Below are 10,351 nucleotides of genomic sequence, written 5' to 3'. Positions count from 1 at the left end.
CGAGTCCAACCATTGACCCTACACTACAAGTTCACCCCTAAACCATATCACCCAACACCACATCTAAGCAACACTGAAACACATCCAGGGATGGCGACCCAACCACCTCCCCAGGCAGTCTATTCCAGTGTCTGACCACTCTTTCTGTGAAGAGTTTCTTCCTAATGTCCAGCCTAAACTTGCCCTGTTGCAACTTGAAACCGTTCCCCCTGGTTCTGTCCCTAACTACCTGTGAGAAGAGACCAGCACCAACCTCTCTACAATGTCCTTTCAAGTAATCGTAGAGCATGATGAGGTCCTCCCTCAGCCTTCTCTACTGGCAACATGAGGTAGCCATAAAAGGAGACACAAATATAACAGCTATCTATAATGTTTGCATTGTATTTTATAATTTTTAACCCTTTCTGCCCGTAAGTTAGACTAAAAGTTTCCTTATGGAGCACTTCTCTGTTTTGCTGAATGATTGTTGCTAACATATCTCTCCGTACCTTTCTTCCCTCAGTTAAATTCAGTCTTTTCCTGAAAGTGCTACAACTTCTGAAAAGATGGGTGTGGACATTTTCTTTAGGACTTAGGTGTGGAAAAGCATGACTGGCAGGGTGCCTCACCACTCCTAAAAATTAGCAGAGTTGAGAGATGATGTTACTGTGCTTAAGTTCAAAGAGTAGCACCTGGGGACCAGCTCTGGAAGGGAGAAAGCTTTCTCCCTTGCACAGCACCTGTGGGTGCTGTGATGCAGGTGCTACAAGCAGGAGTCCTGGATTCTTGTGCTGTGGCTGGAGTTGAAGGTACGGGATAGGTTTTAGGCATCAAGGTATGGATCAGTGAAAATATTACTGGGGGCATGTTCCTCAGTAGGTGTTCTTGCAAGAGCTGGTTGGGGTCTGCTGCTTCCCTTTTCTCCAGCTGGTTGAGTTGGGCTACTTTGTAGGGGACTGTGGTTTCTGCCCTCTCATCGTCCCATCAGGAGGAAGATGCTGTCAGCCCTCACTCACCATCCCTGCTTGGATCTAGGCAAAGGGTTTAAAGGCCCCTCTCCTCATCTGTGTTCCTTTCCCTCTGCAGTGCTTCTAGCTCAGAGGGGACAATTCTCTGTGGCTGTTGTGCCCTCAAGTTCAAAGAAACACTTTCCATGTTTCTTCTGGTGCTAAGGGGCAGATCAGAGTGAGTGGCAGGTTGCAGGGACTCAATTTCCTCTCATTAATCAGTCTGGAGTCTTCCTGCCTGTCTCAGGGTGATGTATTAGGAAGTCTACTCCAAGTTTGTTCCTGGTGGAATTAATAGTTAAGGATGCACTGTGTCTTAGCGAAAAACTTTGAGCCTCTGGATTCTGTGTAAGGCCAGAAAGAATATTTATAAGGAGACTGATGATGGGTTGAAAATGCTCCTTCTCCTGACCCCATTCCTCTTCCTTGCCACACCAAGAGAAAAAAAAAATAAATTTGCAACTCTGAATTGAGATTATCCCTCTGAAAAATCACAGAATAGTTTGAGTTGGAAAGGGCATTTTAAGGTCATCTAGTCCAACTCCCCAGCAATAAGCAGGGACATCTTTAACTAGATCAGGTTGCTCAGAGCTCCATCAAGCCTGACCTTGAATGTTTCCAGAGAAGCAGCATCTACCACCTTTCTGGGAAACCCATTCCGGTGTTTCACTGCCCTCATTGTAAAAAATTACCTCTATTTTTTTATCTCTAATCAAAATTAGCCCTAACGAGCTCTTGGTGAGTGTTGAAATCTGGATACCTGAAACCCATGGCAAGGCTTTGGTATTTATTAAGAATACACATATGAGATTTTGTGTAGGTAAAGAAAGCCTAGCTGTTTAACAAGCTGAAGATCAAGCTGCATCTCTGTATTTAATAATGAGAATACTTGCCTATAAAAAATCTTCCCTCTCTGTTTTTTTTTCTGTCAGAAGTCTTGCAAAAATTAGATATTTGTATGCAAAATTCAACTAAAAGAATTTTTTCCTACCTCCTCTTTTGAAGCACAACAGATATGACCTTAGCAAGTTTTTATGTTTTTCCTCCTCCAACTTTTCTCGTTGCCTATGTGAATACATGCTGTTATATTTAGAAAATTTTGACATGTTTTTCAGGTGCTGTGACTGCTATTTCTACAAATGCTTTAATGGAACAGTTGCGTTTAAAATACCAACAAAAACCATGGACTGAAACAATGAAACTTGTCCATTTTTGTATGGTAAGAATCACACATTAGGTGAGAGAATACTATGGGGTGTAAGAGTAGGTTGCCAAGATGGTTCAAAAACTGCTTGACTTTAAAAAAAAAAAGAAAAAAAGAAAAAAACACCCCAAACCCTCCAAACTTGGTGTCTATTATAGCCTGGCTCCTGATTTTTGTATCAACAGAAGATAAATTCTTTTTCCTGCATTGTTTTAACTCTTCCAAGGTTGTTTCTTTCATTATTCTAACTCTTCAGGAGTTACCATTGATTGCCTAATACTTCAGGTTATTTTCAATTCATTATCATTAGCACATTCATAGTATATAAAGACAGGTTTTTGCCCATAGTAGTGGGAGAAAAGACCATTTTACAGAAACTGGCCTAAAACCTGCTATCTAGACTCTCTTCTGCTGTGATATACCTGAAGTCATTCCACGATTCACGCCCTTCCAGTAGCTATTTGTATTCAAGAATCATCTTTGTAAAAAGCAGATTAAAGCAACTGCTGTGAGCTTAATATAAAAAGTCCTGTTTGTTTCCATGTTTCTTTTTATTAATGCTTAATGAAATCCTTATTCTGAAAACAATGTCCTGAGTTTGAGCCTACTGAGAACTTGCCAGCACTAAATGTTCTGTGTGAAGTATGAGAATTTCTCAGACAAGAGCTAGAAGAGAAGCTGGAAGAGTTTACTTGCTACTTCACATCTTCGGCTGGAACTTGCACCCTGAGTCTAACCAAGTATACCTGTGGAACACTGATCTCTCCTTTCCAGTCTGGCAGACTCCTCTTGAAATAAAATAAAGTATATTCTTAGTTGATCTCTGGTATTACGGTGAAATTAGCTGACATGGCTTGTGTTCAGCTCAAAAGAAAAGAAAATGGAAAGCTGCTCCCTGCTCCAAATATAAAATTACTGCACAACAGGGTCTTCACAAATCCTTTCAGTGCTGCCACTTTAGAGACAGGTACAATCATAGGTCACCTCTATGTCTGACAGAAAGAAATAAGTAGTATTTTGTTGTACTGGGCATTGTTCCGTGTCTTGCATGCAATGATAGTCTTCTTTGGCTAATAATTTAAGGAGTCTCTCTCTTCTTTTCACACATTTGCTAGGATAAGCCACGGCCTCCCGGAAATGCTCCAGAAGGTCCATTGCACTCTTGCATGGAGAAGATACAGAGGACGTTAAATGGTAACGAGGCGTCAGATAACTGAAAGTGTATTTTTTAATGTTCTGTGGACGCTACCCATCCTTCCCTACTGGTGATGTTCTGCACAAAGGGGTCAAATGTACAAACACATAGGTGGATATGACAGAAGAGACTAGTGACTCATCTTTGGGCTAAGCTTTCAAACTCTAACTATTCTCAAAGTCTGAGAAAAAGCTCTACCCAGCACAGCACTTGTTAATCATAGGGTAATAGTTGTCATTAACAACCAGAAGCCATGCAAGAGACACTATTTTCTCATTACCTAAATCATACCCTTTGAAGAGGATAATACTGGTTCTACTTCTTGATGACTGCAGCCTGATTAAATAACATTTCTGGGTTTTTTTGCAGCTAAATCTTTGTTTTCTGTGATGAACAGATTGGAATCTTTATCCAAACAAAAAGGGTAAGTTTGTTTATGAATAAATGCAAATGAGCAAGCATGGCCCCTAGTCCAGTGAGGAATACCATCTGGATGGCCTGTCAAAAAGATTTTCTTTTAGCTCAGTGTTCTAATGAAGTTTATTACTGGGAATGGGTGTAACTGCCTATTTTGATTAGCCGTTTGTGGAGAAGGTTATTGGGTGAAGAGAGGGCATGCATGCCTGGGTCCCAAAGCTACAGACTGAGGTAAATAGTTTTCAGCAAACCAATATGATAATGCAAAGAGCAGAGCACAAATATAGTCCCTGGTTGGATAGTTTTCAGAAGCTGAGCCAAGGCAGAGTTATTTTTGAAACATCCCTGGTGTCTCTTCCCACGACCAAGTAAACTATACTCATTTCCTTCCTTCGTGTGACAGATTTTTTAGATATACAAGCCTTTTTTTTTTTTTTTTCTTTCCCTTTTCCTCAGGCTTAGCGCTCATGTTAGTCCCAGTGGGACCACATGCTACATAACATCAAACATGTTTTATATAGAAGTTCAGATGGAGATGGATGGAAAGGTGATAGATGTAAAATTGGCTCACCTTGGAGAAACTCCTGTGGTAAAGTTAATTTTCTCTGTCTTTCATGTCCGTGTAGTTTCCCACCTGGCCTTCAGCTGCTGGGTCTGAAAGTCTTTGGCATCTTTTTAGTCTTGTCACACCTGCCAGCCTGTACATCACACTAGCTACCTCTTCCCTCACCTAAACTTACAACTGGTTACTGATATTAAGTACTGTAGCACTGACTATTAAGGTAAAACTAAACTGGCATGTCTGCCTTTCAAGAATTTTGTAATACCCTACATAAACATTTGTATTCTCATACTTCAATGTTATCAATATATAGTAAACAATAGGGTCCTAAAATAATTTCCTTCCAAGGTGTAGTGCAATATATAAGCCCAATGGATGTCTTGGAACTGTTACCAGAGATTCTGGTTTGCCTTCTGCCTTTAGGAGCATGTGCATTCCTACTGATGGGGAAGTTTTGCTTGCAAAATTTATCATTAAAATACTGGCAAAATATCACTTTGCAGTTCACATGATGTTCTGCAGTTGTTCAGTGTTAGAGGCAATCCAGATCAAAGATATAACAAGCTGTTGTGGGGGAACAGGAAGCATAAACTCTGATTTTTATCAGGAAGTTTCCAAATTGTTACATTAATTTGGAGTTAATTTAGTCCCTTTTTTTCAGTGGCAGTTAGCCCAGAAATTTCAAGATATTCTGTTTAAACTAGCACAGGGTTGTTGATCAATGAGTGCTGGACAATATTATTAGAATGGAATATCAAGAGAATTTTAGCTCAGTAACTGTCCAATAAAAGAAAAAAAACTGGCAAAGAAGCATTTTTTTTCCTGGAAAGAATTTATCAACAAAATATTTCTATTAATTTTATCTTCCTCCATAGAGCCTTTGTTCTTCTAATTATTACATTAATACTATGTTTTAACTATTGTAATGTTAGTCTGGTTTTTTTGTTGGTGGTGGTTTGGTTTTTGTTGTGTTTTTTTTTCTAAACTAACCATTCAGGTAGTTAGAAGTAATGGGGAACAATCTTATCATTACCAATGAAATGTTTTTAAGACATGTTTCACAAAGTATGGCAAGAAACATGAAACTCCTCTCTCTTATTCCTGCAGGTTTGTGATGACTTGGTGCAGCATCTAAGGTAAAGAATCATGCGCAGTCTCAGGAATTCCTGAGTCTTGTGTTTCTCTGAATGTTGTGGAGAAGCCGAGGCTACAATGGATTCAGTGTAAGAACTGAACAAAAGGAAGAAAAAAGCTAGAAACCTGGAAACAATAATATGAATCCAGAAAACAAAAAACTAAGACCTCTTTTGATTTTATTTTATGTGAGAAGTTGGTTTCAGTGCTCCATACTGGTGGTTGTTGTAACTGTTATTACCTACTTCCAAACTGCAAATTCAAGGCTAAAACTGTGGGAAATATAATTTTGAAAAGATATTCCAGGCATTACTTATTTCTCAAGTCATGCCATTGAAAACAGCTAAACTGCATCTGCTCCAATGGAGTGAGTGGAAAGAGTAATCCCCAGTGCATGGGCTCTAGCTGCCAGCTGAACACAGCCTTCCGGTACCAGCATTGGTGTCAATTGCAAGAAACTTAGAACTGCTTGGGCCCATAATTTTTGAAATGGGCTGATGACGACAATTTAGAACTTACAAATTTACAGATGCAAATCAATTAGTCCTTTTCCCCTTCTCCTTTCATCAAAAAAGTCTTTGTATTGTCCTTATACAAATGTCTTAATTACATGTCCTTCAGGCTTCTGTCACAGCAGCGAAGGCAAGGTGGTATCACACTGTTTTTCTTAGAAATGTGTAGGAGGAGATGTTACTTTAATTTTCTCATGTAGCAGTGAGGTATATTTTTGTTTTAAATTACCACATTTTGTTCTGTCTGAATGGCTGCTATTCCAGGTCAGGCCACCACCTTAGAAGTCCATTTAGAAGCTCTCCAGACAATATGATCAAGCTTCCAGTTTTACTAAGAATGAGTATATTTAAGAAATCTGATTCTTATTTAAACGCCTTGGCAGAACAGTAGAAAGGGAAGGAGTTGAAAAGAAGAGAGAAAGAATAATCATTGACCTTGCATATTTCATCTCTCTTCTGTGTGGACCCATAATGCATCATCATTATTTTTCCAGCCCTCTCTTTCCTCAGAAATGAAGTTACATTAGCTTTATGGGTGCAAACAGCTACGTTTTAAAGCTTTAACTTGCGTTTTCGTAGTTTTTTGACTCCCAGTGATTTTAACTGCTAGCAGTTCATCTCTGAGAGATGGTATATAGTTACCATGGGCACTGTGGCACTACTTGTCTGCCTTCCTGGTTTTGTTAGGATTTGACACAAGATGCAAATATCCCTTCTGCACCTCTTGGTGCACTATTTTATTTGGTCGTAAGGCAGTTTGTTATATGTTTAATGCTTCCTGTGAGTCCCACAGTCATTACAAAATGATGACCCAGCTAGCTAACGCAGAGGCTCTGAGCCTGTACGCGCGTGCCTGCTTCCCTCCCTTTTCCCTGCTTACCCACTAGTCCAGTTAGAAAGAGTCATGGAAGAGATGAGTGACTTGTTTCAGTTTCTTTTTGGAAAGGATTTGTCCCATTGTGAAAGTCCAGACAGGATTATTTTGTCTCTCTGCTGATCCCCATTGCAGCCACAGCTGCACTAAAAGGGAACGGGATGTCTTCTTGAGTACAGGTCTGTGTGGCTGCAGCACTAGGGAGTTTAGTGAGGCTTGTAAAATCCACTTAAGCAGGTCAGTAAATACCTTTTGGTTTAGTTCCAGCAGAGCTCTGTGTGTTACTACATGACTAGCTTTATTGGAACTTCAGGAAAAACACTTTGCATCTGATGAGCTGTCAAATTTGGGTGTCGTGCAAAGCTATGGCTTTCAGGAGTGCATTTTTAACCAGTGTCAGGTAGAATCACATTGGTTTTTGCAGCGGAGCCAAGGATTCACATTTAGTGGTTTCTAAGAAAATTTAAAAGCAGTACTGCTACTTCCCAGATCTGATAAGGAGGGGACTACGTCACTCTGAAATGGTGCATTTTCCAGCAAGTTAGATATAAAAGACTTATCATCCATCTCATTTAGTAGTGTCATCGCAATTGTTTCTTTTTGGTAGGATGAAGAACTATGACGCTTTTGGAAAGATTCTAGAAGACCTGTCAAATCTGTATCAAATTCCAGGAAACAGGTTGCAACTAGTTTTTACTTGAAAAACTTAAAAAATACATAGCCTAGCTTTTGTTTACTTATAAAAATAATAATTTGTCTTCTCTCCTTCCCAGTGAAATGAAAGCTAAGGGATACATTGCCTTGCAGGCACTTGAAAAAGATCTTTATTCAATGTCTCTTCTAGACAGGTAATGTGAAGTCTACCTCTTCCTCCCCTTACCTCCACCTCCATCCCTTCATTTCACTAAAAAACAAGTTAACTGATCTAATTATAGAGCAAGATGTGGAAGGCTAATGACTTTTCTCCCACTGGAAAGCCTGAAGCCTTTCTGCAGTTTACCAACCCTAGGCACGCCAAACAAGACCATCTACTGAACTCCTGTGGTTTATCTAAGAGACTTGCTGGGAAACTGGTTAACCTCAGATCTCGAGGGTTTGTGCATGTGACCACCAACAAGGAGCAAACAGTGCATTTGAGAGTCAGCAGTCAGGTTTAGAGCTCCCTGCATAAAGGAAAACATACCTTGTAGAGTTCTGCTGTTTGGGTGTGTTATTTTGTGCTCAGGTTTTAGATCAGGAATAGCAGATACTAGCTTTCCTCCTAGCCTTCCTTTTCTCATTTCTTCTTTCAAAGCGTAGAACTGATTTTCCCTAAACCCTCTAGTAACCACACCATGATTTTAATTCTTTTTTTGGGAAATCAGAGTAGAGAGCAGTGCTTTTCTTCTGGATTTTTTAAGCACCTTTTCTGGTATCTTGCCTGTTAAGAACTCTCAGCAAGCATGGCTGCCTATAACTTGAAGCACGGTCTTGGCTTATTTTTGTAAAATACTTCCTTATGAAGCATACTAACCCGATGAACAAATACACTATATCCTTGCCAATTGCTGATATCTCAGTAAATATTATGAGTTAACAGATTATTCATCCCATCTATAAGTGAATGCCCTGACGAGTTTCGACACGTAGCTATGTAATTGTATGGCTGTGTGTATCCAGTTGTGTGATCACATTTGAGGTTAGCAACTGGTTCTGTTTGAGTCCCTTTATCTAGGTTATTTCTTCACTCTTTGCTCAACCTGACTCTCCTATATTTTTGTTTCCTTTCATTTCGGGTAAAAATAGCACATCTAATTGCAACATGAAACAGTTCAGATAGAGGGTTGAAACTGGAGGCCCAAGTCCTAAGAGTGGAATGACGGTGTTTTGGAAGTTGTCATACAAATGGAGACACAATCTGATTCCAATAAAGCATTGTCTCCCTTTGATTAAGGTTGCAAATTATCCTTTACATTAGCTTAGCTAGCACTGCAACTCAAGAAACACTAATCAAGATGTGTTTTGAACTAGAATACAGGGTGTAAACAGAATTGCTGAAGTACTTCATGGAAAAGTAGGACACCTGGTGCCGAGAACTGGAGGTGATTTTTGCCTTTTCTTTCTTCATGTATTCAAATAATTGTAATTAAAAAAACCCTGCTGAGTTGATCTTTGTTTACAGTAAAGGTCCCCTACTGTAAGTAAAACACGCTGTGGGGCTTCGTGTGGCTGTATTCTCAGATACTGTACACACATACAGAAGGAGAAAATACAGAGGCCAGGTGGTTTATCTGCTACTGCAACATCAATTTTGTAGCAGCCAAAAAGCAAAGCCAGCAACATTCTGAGGTTATGTGGGAAACCACAGTTTGGGAGTAACCATGAGATAACAACAGTAGTAGTTTAGGTAAACACTTGGCTTGCCTAAAAGGCAAATACAGGCAGTTGATAAGTTTTTTTGGCTCATCTGCACTGTCATATGCATTGTTGATGTTCATAGAAGTACTTGTAATATACGCTACCACTGTCCTGTTGCACGGCTTGATGCAAGTGTCCCTTATATAAGTATTACAACTCTCCCTTCTGTTTCAGACTAGTCACCAAAAGCCAGCAGTTCAGCCAGTATTTTTAAGGCTGAACAACAAGTCATTGCACAAGAGAGAGAAACTTAATCTAATCTTTTCAAAGATGTCTAATTACACACAGAGGGTTTAGCTGTCAAATGCTGACCAAGAAAAAGCTGTGATTTGAACATACACTGTAGAGTTGCACTCTTACAAGGAATCTCCTTCTGCCCATCTACACTGCTCCTTTCCCCTCCCTACCCACTTTGTGTTAAGACGCCTAAGATATTCCCTCTATTGACAAGTGTAGTAACCATTTTTTTATTCCTCAGGAACTCCCATGAACATTGAATTTTACATTTCTCCCTATCAAGTTTTGGAAGCAGATCTAACTCCAGGTAAAGCAGAAATAACTAGTGTTATAACTTTTTCACCACTATCTTTTTCATTAAGCAAAGTTAATTAATGAAACTTAGAAATCAGATTTAAAATTCCAGTTTAGCAGAATGAGTTTTGCGATGCACTTTAGCACAATTACAATGTAATTTCCTGTTTCTTGGCTGTTGACCCAAACTGAACTGAAAGTGATATAAAAAAACCCCAACAAATAACTGCACCATTGGGTGACTCTGGCATTTTGGATGTGGTCTGTGCAGGATTCTCCTTGCTCCTTAAGCTGTTGTGGCGGTCCGTTGGACCTGACTTCTAAAAGACCTTACCACTGCGTGTTTTGTATGCGTAGGTTTAACCTACACTGACATGAGAAAAACAATGCAGCTTTCTTTCTCCTTTAGGTTCCCAGGCATGTGGAACCAAAACAGTCGTAACTGTTGAAGGCACAGATACGCTGCACAGGCTTCCCCTTTCTCCACTGCTTGTAGGTTCTCAAGTGGTCAAGGACGGGTAAGGCTCTGGACGCTTCTC

This window comes from Apaloderma vittatum, unplaced genomic scaffold, assembly GCF_000703405.1.
Source record: "Apaloderma vittatum isolate BGI_N311 unplaced genomic scaffold, ASM70340v1 scaffold21902, whole genome shotgun sequence".
NCBI lineage: Eukaryota > Metazoa > Chordata > Aves > Trogoniformes > Trogonidae > Apaloderma > Apaloderma vittatum.
The sequence above is the reverse complement of the archived record's forward strand: the minus strand, read 5'-3'. Positions refer to the sequence as shown.